Source organism: Zophobas morio, unplaced genomic scaffold (assembly GCF_036711695.1).
Source record: "Zophobas morio isolate AGI-343-1 ecotype UQ-CSIRO unplaced genomic scaffold, CSIRO_AGI_Zmor_V1 ptg000002l, whole genome shotgun sequence".
Classification (NCBI taxonomy): domain Eukaryota; kingdom Metazoa; phylum Arthropoda; class Insecta; order Coleoptera; family Tenebrionidae; genus Zophobas; species Zophobas morio.
Genome location: NW_026972107.1, coordinates 19,763,869 through 19,778,188, shown reverse-complemented (window position 1 = coordinate 19,778,188; position 14,320 = coordinate 19,763,869). Strand labels below are relative to the sequence as shown.

The 14,320-nt window shown below is 33.3% G+C and overlaps 1 protein-coding gene across 2 annotated transcripts in view; it reads right to left on the bottom strand.

The window, feature by feature from the left end:
• LOC135129954 (torso-like protein) overlaps window positions 1-13,897 on the bottom strand; it is a 43,400-nt gene extending 29,503 nt beyond the window's left edge. Inside the window, exon 1 of one of the 2 annotated variants that reach the window (XM_064057226.1) lies at window positions 13,764-13,897. The gene's annotated coding sequence lies outside the window, so the exon portion shown is untranslated. Of the gene's footprint in view, window positions 1-2,098; window positions 2,159-13,763 lie in introns of those variants that run through there. The other variant, XM_064057232.1, reaches the window with a different exon arrangement.
• Between the last annotated feature and the right edge of the window lie 423 nt (window positions 13,898-14,320).

Genomic DNA, 14,320 nt, shown 5'->3' with positions numbered 1-14,320 from the left:
ATATAGTCAAGTGCTCCGCTTTTGAATAGTGTTTTTGTTTCTGAAATCAGAAATGTAACGCATGCATTATTTTATTTTTTCCCAACAAGGTAAAATAAATTGTCAAAATAAAAATACTGAAAATCAAAAAATTGTAGCAAGCTTTGACAATATTGTCACCTGTCATAGTTCTGGTGTAGGACAGTTTATTCAGAAATTATTATAAATTATTGCTCTGACTTCCACTTATTGAATAAAACACTACATTTTATTTTGATTTTCGATGTAGTAATTCACATTTAGATAATTATAACCATGGCCGACTAGTATAAAGATTATGGCCTGTCCAAGAGGTACGATACGTGTTGCCATCTATTAATAATTACACTTAATAATTTAGCAAAATTTTAATTTGACTTGACATTATGGGACTTCAAAACGTGTAATGGTGGTTTGTTTGGGTATGAATGCCTTTGTGCCTTTCAAAAGGTGTTAATAATTCTTTTGTCGATTTTGAATTATTAATAGATGGCAGCACGTATGGTACCTTTGGCATTCCTTTGGACAGGCCATAATCTTTATACTAGTCGGCCATGTTATAACCTGTCTAGATCTAGTGAAGGCCCAGCGTCCCCGAGCCTTCCCCTAACTGCAGGCTTGTTTAGGGGTTATGAAATATCTAGAAAATATGAAACTACCAAATTGCCCGACGGATTCCATTACTGTACGTCCTGGTTATCCTCAACAACTTGAAAGTGTTTATGTTTATACATTGGAAGAATATCACGTAGAAATTAGTTTGATTTGAATGAGTTCGTCCCCTCAAAACAGAGGACCAAAACTATGAAGTAGTGAGCTACAATCGACAAAATGTTCTGAATATCATTATTATAATTATTATTAAATAAATACGTTTGTATTTTCACATTTTCGTGAAAATGGAGTGACTCGTTCTTAATTTGATCAATAAAAAATATGAATGCAATGATTAATCACAAGTAAAAACTCATCATATTTTACACATTTTGTGTAGAATTTATTCCGCAAAATTTTGAAATAACGTCATCAATTTTTTGGAGGGAATAAACAGAGTAATTTTGATTAACAATTTACCAAGCTTATAATGACTTTGAAACGTCAAGTAAGTAGTGAACCTCAACTTTCTATTTCCAAAAGTGCTTATTAGAAGTCCTCAATAAACTGCCTAGGATTACAGTAGTGGTGATTTACAACGCTTGCCTGCTTTTGGGTTGCTTCTCGGAAAGGATCAAAGGTTTTGCTAACCGAACGTCGTTCGTTAACCATTATAACATAAAATCTTAATAAGACATTTGATTATTACAATCTTTGTCCGTTTCAAGAAAATGATGGGAGAGGAGGCCAGAGTTGTAAATTAACATTAGTAAATTCTTTGGTGGTTTACTGGCGATTTCCAATAAACAGAAAGTCAATGTCCACCCCTTGGCGGACTCGACTTTACAACCCACATATTTTCAGCGAAGGTTCACCTCCACAGGCCATTTTACAATCGTCAATAATAATAACCCTGCTATTCTGCGCTCATAATCACGTAATAAAATATAAACTGTTTCTTATCTACAAATAAAATCCATTTAGGTGTAAATATTTAATAATCTCTGGCAATCGTTGTAGGGGAGTTCTACCCCAACCCTCCCTCTACTCACGCCGCTGACTAACACTTAAATATAATATTTTCTTTGAATTTTATGTACGTTCTCCATTTGTGTGCATCATTCGTTTTATCCACTCTTCACTCAGATGAAATATTTCCGCTACGAATTTTTAACCTGTCAGAGTAGCTACCTGTGAATCCCACGAACCGCAATCGCGACTCGGGTTTTACGTGTGGAGACCACAAACAGGTGAAAACTACATAAAAAACTTTGGTCCGACAACACTTGCTCATCGTTCGTTTTGTTCCACACGTGATAGAATCGTTCACTATACCATGCACGTTTTTTTTCCTATCCGATCAATTATTGTGTGATCGAAAGTGTGGCTATTAATTAACTGAACGTGTTCCGAATTTGCAACAATACGGCGTTACGCAACGCGACCCCTAGTCTTTGAGCGGATATCCTCCGAAAATTCAACTTACGCAAACAATGCAACCACCATCACTTCCAGCCACAATCCACTCAACTTCGTACACCACACTGATTATTGACCAGGTTGCTCCCCTTGAATCGGGCAGGTGTCCTGTAGAGGGGCCGAACTCACGCTCTCACTTTCACCGCTCGATTCCATTTCGGTCGAGTTTTTCCGTAAGGAATAAATGGGTTTCTTAACTTGGATTTCACTGGGGTAATGGCGCTTCCCGAGCCGTACGCGGAGGGTGTGATAATTAGAAAACGTCGGAAAGTGCGTCTATGCCAATGACCTCTCGTTTTCCGTGAAACTAAAGCCCCAGAAGGTGAATTATGTAACAAGTGTTTGCGTATTGTCCAGTTTGCGTTTAGTCGGCGGCGGATGAAGCACAAAAGAAATGCATTTGATATGGAGATTTCGCCACTTTGTTGCAGGCACCAAGAGTTCCTAGAAGGAGTCGATATACGAAACCTCTACAATGTACAGCAGAATTTTTGTTACGTCGCATGTCTTAATAATATTAAAATCAATGTTTATTTACCAACAGGTGGTTGTAAATAGTATTTCTTTTGTATTTGCGTTTACTTGTTTTTATTACGATAAAATTCATGCCAATTTGAATGTTTTTGTAGCCTTTTAACAATATTATTTCTCCCAACATTTTGGGTTCTCACAATCAGCTTATTTATTTTATGTTTTCTAAATAAAAACAAATGGTCTACTGTTATTTAAACAGAGCTTCTCTCACTCCCAAAACAACGTCATTTTAATACTCGTAAGTCTAGTTCACAGAGTTTATCCATATAAACTTTGTAATTGTAATTTTATCGTACTATGCCAATCAGGGGCGGACTGGCACTTTAAAAGTGGCCCTGGCAAAAGATTTAACCGGCCCTGGAGGCGACCCTCATTTACTACTTATAGTAGTTTTTTTCTGTGATATTTTGTAAAATCAACAATTTTACATTTATCTATTAATTAATAAGGTTAAAATAACTAATTTTATTTAGAAATACGCTCAGGAAGTAAAAAGTTGCAGCAATTTTATTTTTTATATGCATTATACCTATATTATACAGATTATTTTAATAATTTGGCCATAACGGCACTTTGACCCGACAGTGTATCTATAACAATATTACAGTCAATGTCATCTAACATGATACTTTCAACAAACATCATTGTAAATGCTTCCAAATGATCATCCGTCAAACTATTTCGTAATCTGTTTTTGACAATTTTAAGCTTCGAAAAACTCCTTTCACAACCAGCAGACGAAATAGATAGAGTTAACAAAAATTTATACACAAGAAAAAGATTTTCATAAGCACTTGAATAAAGATTGTGTTTCATTAAAAATGTATAACAACACAAAGCACACTGTTTGCAGGATTTGCAGGATTTTTGGTTACCACAATCGTCACTAAAAGTTGACTCTTCAGATACTGTTTGTTTTAATTGATCCCATTTTGCAGCAAAATCTAAAAGTTCTTCTCGTATTTGAGCCGGTGTAATTTCGGCATTAAATTTTATTAAAATATTGCATAGTGGAACAAATAAATCTGAATTTAGAGTTTCAGAACTTATATTGTTGAATTGTCGGGGATTAAATACAGCAAGCAGAGTATAATTTTTTTCGTTTTTGGTAAATCTTGTACTAAAACTTTGCACAATAACGTCCATAACTACATTGTATACATCAATTTTATATTTTTCATAGGGGTTATCAATACAATAGTCTGAAGTTTTTTCACCCGACATTTTTTTTTTACGAATTCGCAGAACATCTAATTGGGAATTGATTATTACCGTAGACGCGTCGTTTTCTTTTCCCAATTCATTATTTGCCCATTCTACAAATTTATCTGTTGTTAACTTTAAATGATCAAAATCTCTGGAGATTGCACTTAAAGAATTTTTTGTTTCAGTAATCATTGTTTGCGCTGTAATTAGGTCTAGTCCAGATGTTTGTAAATATTTTGATGTAGGTGAAGTATGCTGAAAAATTCTCAAATACATATTGGCGGTTAAAATGGTTTCATATTTTGAAAGTGAATTTAAGTAGGAAGTTGCTTTATATCGTGTGTCAGAATTTAAAATTTCTGATTTTGATATACCTTCAAGAACCTCTATAATTGTAACAAAAAGGGCATTACTTGTGTCACCATAACTTCCAAAAATTTTTAACACTGCATTAAATTTAGAATCCCATCTTGTTTCTCCTATTATACTTAAAACTTTTCGAGAAGACTCTTTCCAAATGTCCATTCTAGTGTGAGATTCTTTAAAGAAAACAGCAATACCATTTAACAAATCAAATAAAGATGTACACTGATGTGGTTTTTGTGTAATATCTGTTATTACTAAGTTTAAAATATGAGCATAGCACCAGAGATGTATGTGTTCAGGATTAGAAGTAGCCATCCAAGAACTAAAACCATTATATTGCCCTTGCATATTTGCAGCACCATCGGTGCTACTACCTACACAATATTTTAAATTGATATTATTATCGGCCAACACTTTTGCTATTAACTCATAAAGAGCTTGGCCTTTTGTAGAACTTGTACTTTTTAATGCAAGCAATGTTTCATGCACAGATTCATCATCTACATATCTAATAATAATAGAAGTTTGATCTGTAACTGTAATGTCTTGTGTTGTATCAATTTGAAGTGAATACATTCCGATATTGGTAATTTTTTCTGAAATCTTACGCGTTATTAAATTTTTGATAATATTTACAATGGAATTTATAGTTGTTTTGGACAAAAAAGACACAATATTACCCCTACCTTTCTTGCCACGTGTATATCGCTTTTGCTTTTCTAAAATAACACGATTAATATGTGAATTTAATAAGGGGTCAAATTTTTTTAGCAGTAAAATAAGTTCTAAAAAGTTACCATGATTAATTTTTGAATTGGCCAAAGAAAGAATATCCTCATTTCTGTGACCTCTGTAGGCAATACCACATTTACCAATTACTTTTATTACTTCTATAATTCGCAGTAAAATATCTCTTCTATTCTGAACTTGACTTAAACGAATATTTTCTTGTTTTGGTACGTAAGACAGTATATTTAATTTTTTCAATTGCATCAAATGTGCTTCAGCAGAATTTTTGTGACTTTGACTTTTTTCATGCTCATCCACTCTACTGTAAATATGTTTAGGATGAATGCTTTTTACACCACTTTTAAATATACTAGATTCTTTGCTGTAAACCATACAAACTGTACAAAATAAAGTTTTTGAGTGTTCATTATAAGTTAACCAAGTACGCCGCACCCCACTTTTCCTGCGAAACAGTGTAATCGGATTGAATGGTAAGTCTTTTACATCACATGGTTGAATTGGATGAAATTTAGAAAAGCTATCAATGTCACTTGTTGCTGGGATAGAAAAAAATTTATTGCTTTCGACGGGTGGCAGAAACTCTTGTTCTGATACTTTTTGTTGTGAAGAAACATCTTCCAGAATCGTTGAAGTAGTAGGTTGCTTCAATCCAAGTTCCACCGCTTCAACAGGTTCAATAAGAGTAGTGCTTGTAGATTGTGCAGGTTGACTGTCACCTTCAACATTTTCTTTACGCAATTTAATAAATGAAGACAAGGGCTTGTAAAACTTGGCTTGTTCCTCCAAAGCTTTTTTTTTCTTTTCGCGTAATTTTTCCGCACCGCCTTTAACCGCTTTTCTTTTAACACCCTTCCCACTTGTGCTTGGTTTGTCCATTTCGACAAACTAGTTTTGAAAAAGCCATAATGCAAATACTATTTTTACAGATAAAAAAAAGTAATTACCTTACAGTGATGATTATAAATTGTCACTTAATGGAAACCTCACGATCTACGTACACCCTCAATGGTTAAGCAGAGACATAAGACTGATTCTTAGAGAAAGATAACTTTTCGATTAGGCCGATTGTATATTTTGTTAAGCATTAATTAAAAGAGTGTGAAAATAGTACGTGCTTAATTGCCTAAACCTGCCTATTGCATTTCATGCTTTGTTAATGTTATTTAAACTCGATACACGGTGTATCATATTTCGTCGGCAGTGGCGCCAACATTGTTAAACAAAATTTAAAAGTTTGACTTTGAGAAATTATTGATATTGTCTATTCAGCGTAACCGGCCTACCGGCCCATCAGTTCGACGGCCCACCGGGCGAATGCCCGGTAGCCCGCCTGGCCAGTCCGCCCCTGTATGCCATCATAGTACGATAAAATTACATATCTGTACCTACCTTTCATTAACTTTTTATTGGACACAAATACATTAATATTGACACATACAGTCTACCATCAGTACCAATAATAATTTGTAATAAAGTTTCAATAAAAAAAATGCTTCATTCGCTAATGCAAAGCTCCTGTATAAGAATTATAAGAAAATCGGTTGCAAATTCTTTAGACATAACTTCCTTCGCTTTTGAGCAAGCCCTGGAACTACACTGACCGGCAAAAAAAAACCGGCCACCCTGAAAAATTTCGCAAAACCAAACTTTAAAAATTATTAATTTAACTAGTGATCGTTTTTTTTATTAAAGAACCATTCACTATTGATACATGATGTATACATTAACCAAAAAAGAAGACAAATAAACGCAGAATTAAATTTAATTTAACAAAATAACAGAAACAGAGTGACAATTTGAGAGACGTCTGTAGAATTTTAAGAGTTAACGGCATTGTTTTCGCGTGAAAACGTTTATTAACGAACTTATAATAATCAAATGACGAAAAACACTGTTTGCAACAACAGCCTCTTTTATTGTTTTAATTAAGAAAATGTCGTACTTGGTATGCTTCTGTTATTTTGTTAAATTAAATTTAATTCTGCGTTTATTTGTCTTGTTTTTTATGCTAATTTGTAGATCATGTGTCAATAGTGAATGGTCCTTTAACAAAATAACGATCACTAGTTAAATTAATAATTTTTAAAGTGGTTTTGCGAAATTTTTCAGGGTGGCCGTTTTTTTTTTGCCGGTCAGTGTACAATCAAACAAACCAATTTCTTAGATAAATTACAAAAAAAAATATGATTTCACGAATTTTATTTTCTTATGATTAACCCTTATAAGTAAAAATAAAGCTTTGCACGGACTGTTAAACTAAAGACGTGGATATTCTCACTTGCTCTAGTAAATGAGGTACTTAATTTGATAAATCCGACAAATCCAGCTCTCCAAAAAAATTATAAAATTTGATTTTACGATTTAAAATATACATATGTAAAGCACATTACTAACGGGATAAAATGTCCGTCAGCACTAGGTAATAGCAGCCTGAAGTTCAAGGGTTTACGTATGCTTATACATCGAAAGAATGTCACGTAGAAATTAGTTTGATTTGAAGTTTGTCTTCTCAAAACAGAGGACTAAAATTATTAATTAAACCACAATCGGAAATATTTTATAAATATTATAATTCTTATTTTATCATTATTATATAAAGACTTGCTTATTATCACATTTTCCAGAAAATGGGGTGAATCGTTCTTAATTTGACTAATAAGAGGACCCGGGGTGGGCTAGTTAGCGTCATGCTTGCCCGCTACACCTTGGGTCGTGGGTTCGATTCCCGCCATGGCTCTGGGTGTAACGTGTATGTCCCGTTCCCCTGCAACTGGGCCTCGGTGCCTGTTGGGGGACGTAATTGAATAAAATAAAATAAAATAAAATAATAAAAATTTAGTCACAGCACAAAAGAAAAGTAGTCACAACGCCTTACCAGTGCCAGAAAAAAAAGTAAAGGGACAATTTCGGCACCGAACCCATGACTGCAAGTCATCGGTTCTGCAAGAAAGCCATTGAGCAACGAAGACTTATATGCTATGTTGGTAATGTAACGTTATTATAACTTGCAAATGTTTTTGCGAAAATTTGAACGTTTAGCAAAAAAACTGAAAGCGGATTCGTACACTACAAGGATAGGAGTATATTTTTGTAAAACATTCAAATCATTTTAAAATATGGTTTATTGAGATGACGTCATCAAATTGTTGGTGGGGATGATTAGACGAATTTTGGTTGGCATTTAACCATCTACTGATATTTGTAACATACATACAAAATTTGACAACAATCGGTCCAGCAGTTTCCAAGGTTACATGTCTAATAAAAATGGATACAGACACCAGACAGACAGACAGACAAACGAACGGAAACGGGAGACTACTTTTTTTCGTACTGTAGGCGTTATGAAATGTCGAGAAAACATAAAAGTAGCAATTCGTCCGATGGCCTCGATTACTATATTTCTTACCTTAGTAAAAAGATAAAATGTAAAAATTACAATTTTTTACATTTGAAATGTGATTTGCTTTGCAAAGTTGTACCAAGTATTTGAAAGGTATAATTTCAAGCGTTTGTAAAATTATGTGATAAATCGGTTTTGTAGTTTCTAAGATAAATTGCAAAATTTTGTTATACGATTTTAATTTTTTTTTTCAATAATCTTTGAGTAAATTAAAAATAATAGAAATGATTAATAAATAACAGGTATACGTAGAAACATATTATTTTACATATTTAAAAAGGCTTTGTTTAGCAAGTTTTCAGTTGCAATGATACATATACAAATTTTTATTAGGATTTTATCATTTATTCTTAAAATATGTGTAAAATTTTAGACCAGCAAGACAACAGAGGTTACAGAGACAACAAATTTGAACACCTAGTGTTTTATATTTTAGAAACTATGAAAAGCCTAAAAAACTAGTTATTTGTCAAATGTAAATTGCGGCAGACGGAGAAAATATTTTAATCTCTACAAGTGAATTAAGAAGGATCTTTCACAGGATTTGAGAAAGATTCCTCTTCTTACGCTTACGCTCGAGAAGTATTGTAATCGAGTCTATCGGCCGACTCACTACTTTTACGTTTTTTCGACTTTTCATGACTCCTACAGTACGAAGAAATAAGTCTGCCGTTTCCGTCTGTCTGTCTGTCTGTCCGTCTGTCTGTCTGCCGTCCCGGATTTTTATTAGACAGATAATCTCCGAAAGTATTGGGCCGATTGTTGTCAAATTTTGCATTATACTTATTAGGAATGTGATGTACATGGTAAAACGCAAACCAAATTTTGTTTAATCATCCCCACCAATAATGTGATGACGTCACTTCAAAATTGTACATAGTAAATGGCTTTTAAATTGTATAAAATAACATAGTCCTATACATGTAGTTTATGACTCCGCATTGAGTTTTTACCCGAAACGTCTTGATTTTTGGGAAAATAACCAAAATTTTTGCCATTTAATTTTGAATTTGTTAAACCGAATGTTTTGAAATCTTGCAGATGTTTTAAAGTTAGCATAAGCATGGCCAATTTTTGATCAAAATGTATTTGCTCATCCCCCCCTAAAAAAATGATGACATCACAATAAATTCTTAAATGTGCAAAATATGATGAGTCTATACTTGTGATTTATCACTACATTAATATTTTTTAGATTTGTTTATGCAGGGTGTCTCAAAAAAATTAATGCCTGAGTGAATGTATTTTATTGATTAAATCAAGAATTGGAAAACTGAATACTTTGAAATCTTGCACACGTTTTGAACTTATTGTAAGCATGGTAACTTTTTAATCAAAGTGTATCTGTTTATCAACCCCAAAAAATTGATGAGGTCATTTCAAAATTCTGCCGAATAAATTCTACCCAAAATGTGCAAAATGTGATGAGTTTTTACTTGTGATTTATCATTGCCTTCATATTTTTTAGATTTACTTAAACAGGTGGCTCAAAAAATTAATGAATTAGTCATTTTATTTTATTCATAAATCAGGAACGGCTCACTCCTTTCTCACAGCAAATTTTGGAAATACAATACTGTTATTTCTGGTATTACACCGCACCAATCCAAGTTGATATACGTGTCCTTGTAAAAATGTTGATGACGACATCTCAAAATTGTGTAAAGAAAAAACTCAACTCGAAAATGTTGGATATGTTTCGTTGTACTTCAGGAGCGAGGGAAGTTCTGTCGAAACAACTTCCGACCATTTTTTTTTATATTATTACCTTCTACGTTTAATTAGTATTAATACTGCAAAAGCGACACGAATAATTTTAAGGTATTTGTATTATAAGGAAATCTGATTATTATGCATTTTTTCTTTCTGAAATAATGAAAAATACATATAATCTTTGCCATTTCTATTGAAGCACCACCTGTTGATTTTGCCTAAAATTTAGCAATTGCTAATAGTTTTCGGTTGATTGACAACGGCTTTTAGTTAGAAAATTGTCTGAATATGAACGTTGCCAAATTTACGATCAACAAGTGGTGTTTCAATAGAAATGGCAAAGACATTAGGAGTGAAATTTAATTTTATTATTTAAATTTATCCTAAAGTCAAGGTAGAGTCAACCGAGGTAATTCTAGGGGTTTTTTTCGAAAAATCATCACAGATTCGACACGTACTAAAGTGAAGAAGAAATGGGCTTCCAGTAATTCATAGTTACTATATCTTTGTATCATCAAATTTACAAGACATGAACATTTCATCATCAACTGGTGGATTAATTGCGCCGCAGTTTACATATGGCCGTCAAATACATCCACATACAAGCCTTCATAGTTTACTTGGAACGTAAAAAGTCATTTGGTTTTAGAAAAAAGTACCTAATGCTAATAAAGATATTTAGCTTTGATTAGAATTTATCAAGGGCGATGATAGCGTACTGTTTCTGAAATTCGTTGATGTCTCGTAAAAAGTAAATTAATGGCTGGAACATAACGAATGTGATTTATAAGGATCGTTAAAGCTTAGTAGTCCATATATGCATAGGGATATAAAACAGAGGTGTAGTGTGTTAAAAACACCTTTATTAATTTTTTTGACAACCCCTATAAGTGAAAAAAAGATATGTGTGGACTGTTAAAGTACAGTTAAAGCAGCATGCTATGCAGTGACGTAAATAACACCCTCGCAACCCGTACGCTACGAAGGGCGCAGTTCGCATAGACAACCAAAAAGCCAAACATATTTAAAGCAGATAATAACTAATTGGAAAAAATCATTAGTGCTATTTTATAAAAAAAAAAAAGATAGAAAACCGGGTAAACGAAGGTGACGTAAACGTCTTACTCCCATTGCTTTTGATTGATCTATGACAACTTGATTTACTCATCTTGTTCAGTTCTTTCTTAATATGCTTAACTTCGATTATATATGTTTATACATAGAAAGAATGTGACTGTTAAGCAAACTGCCTTCTCAAACTGTAGAGGCGACTAAAATTATTAGGTTAGCTCGAGGAGGGTAGAATAATTCTTATTCTACCCTCCTCGGGTTAGCTACAATGTAAGTAACATCTCACTAATACAATGTAAGTAGTAGGCAAGTAGCTGCTATCATGATAATTCTTCCTTAATTATTTTTAAGTATAGGTGGGAGCAACATTACTGTATTCTCTTATATTCGAGAAAATGGGGCGAATCATTCTTGATTGAATAAAAAATGTGATTGTTAGTAATTAAACATTTTTGCAGCACGGCCACGGTTATCTACACATCAAGGTAAAACATCAAGGCGGATTCATAAACCACAAGCAGATGAACATGTTACTGTATGAAATTTAAATGGTGCTCAATAAAAAAATTAGGGAACGTCATCAAATTTTTAGTGGGCATGATTTACCAAATTTTGGTTAGCGTTCGACCATATCCATAACCATAACATAAAGATCGCCATAGATGACAGACGGTAGACGGCGGAAAGCAAGCAGACAGATGGAAATGGAAGATCTATTTTTTCGTATTGCAGGGGTCATAGAACGTCGAGGAAACATGAAAGTGGCTAGTCTCGAATGCATTTTTTCGCACGAATAATCTGCGAATTTGCATTGGACTGACTCGATGATTTTCTGTAATTTTAAGGAAAAAAGAACGATGTAGAAGACTATAAATTAGCTCAAAACGTTTCAATACGAAAAAATATTTCCGCCTATTGCAAATGTCAAAACACATTCTACACGGGAAATAAATAAAACATTATAATGGGGAGATTTAGAGCCTTTAAGGCAACGAAAACAACATTAAAAATGATTCTCAGCCGTGCTTAATAATAATAATAAATAATGTTTAGAAAAACCAATAATTTAAGGAAGAATGGAACAAAAAAATGTAAGTTCTATTTCACAACACGGTAGCGACAAGTTTCGCATAAAGTGTATGCTTATGGAATTGAAGAGAAGACGCTTTTTTATTAGACCGAATTATTAGTTATATAAAGTTGTCATATAGTTCAAAACTTACGAAGACGACATTCATGTTACTCAAGTGAAGCAATGTCGAAGGGTGTCAGCAACTCCATTTCCCAATGGAATTGCTGTAGCAATAATTATTCAGTATGAGATACAAAACTTTCAAAGTTTACAAGACATGTTATAAATATCTAATACAGTTCATTCGCAACTCAAACTTCTGTACCGCCAACTTCTGGTTCTGTTTGTATTGGGCATGAATTAGTGACGACTTTAATGGTGATGAGTCTTCCAGTAATAAGTACAAACACTTTTCATTTATTCATAAGGAACACAGACGAGGGATTCATCTGGTGGTCTAAAAGACTGTCATGAATACGGAGACTGATTAATAAATAATGATAGGGTTCTTTGTCTCATCACTCTGGGAGGGAGGAACTTTGTTATATTTTTAAGTAAATTCCACAAATACGCTCTGTTAGAGCTATCCATCAAGAAACTGAACAGTAAACAATATTCATTTCTTTCGGATTTTACTTATTATTTAAAAAAATATTTATTGAGTAAATGAAAAAAAAACAGACTTTGTGGTATGCTAACTAATATGAAACAATCGCGTGTCGTTGCAGTCACCATCACCATCACCGAATTGTCACCCTTTAGTTTTTGTAAGAGAACTCCTCAATATTTAGCCATAAGATTATTTTTATATGAAGGTACAATCGGACGTCACATCAGCACACCATAGTAAAATAGTAAAATGTAAAAAAAAATATTGTTTACTACCATGGAAAAAAATTAAAACAGAACAAAAGGCTGACGTGTGTACTATCATTTTTACTTTAAGTGATAATCAAGGGAAGTACCGTAATATCATTGCAGGAATGTGTCGATTGGTCGTCGATCTATTAGCAGTTTTCATCTCAAAAACTTCTTTAGTTATGATGATTTAACAACCCACTGGTATTTTTAGGTTAAGTACGTAATTTTGTTTAAACAATTAAATTTTGCAATTTATTTGCGAGGTTAAATAAGAAGCTTCTTCGAAATTTTTATACTAATACTTAGTTGGGAATTCCAGAATATAAGTTTACAGCACCAGAAAATCTTGAGCTTTTTACAAATTGTATGTGTATTATGGATCCAGTGTTATAACAAATTTGATACAATTGTGGACGAACACTAATAAGTAAATATAAAAGTTTTATGTTGGCCAGTGGCTGAACTCATGAGAATGGTTAAATTTACACATTCCAATTTAAATTATAATATACTTTCCTACGTTTCTCATAATGTAACTAAAATATACTACCTTATTACATATTTCATTTGCTGCGATAACACAAACACAAAAAAATCTTAGCCTACGTAAATATAAATAGCATTAAGAATACATACAAAAGTAAGTAAACTTGCACCTTCACTAAAACGGTTAACTTTAAAATAAAATTGGATTACCTTCTAGGGCCTCGGTGCGAAGAACTTCAAGCGCGCTTCCGGCACTAATTATTGTTTGCAAATCACGTTTGTGTTCATTGTCGGCTGGAAATAACATGTTTTTCAGACGCCGACTCCGGATTGATACGTTATCACCAGTGAACAGCACCTCTGCTTGTTCTTTGTTTTGTTTGTAAGAAGATAACGGATGCAAGTAGACAGTCTTGCCATTCTATGAAATTTATGATGCGATAATTTTTTTGCCGGCTTCAATTGGATAATGTTTAGTCCGTTTATCAAGAATTAACATTATTTCGGGTCGTGCGATGACGTCGAAACGCAAGGCCGAATAGGAGGAAGCCCCGATTAAATTATACGCAGGTTCGTGGATAAAGCTAATAAATAAGCTTCGCTTTAAATCCACCGGAGTTTTGCACTCACGTTGGTTTTTTACGAGGGCGATTTTTCATCAACTGCTTAGTTTTTAGTTTCTTTTTTTGTTATTAATGTTAATACACTTCAACGTTCACTGCGATTGTTAAGATTAAGGAAAATTTATTTCACTTTACAACACGAAA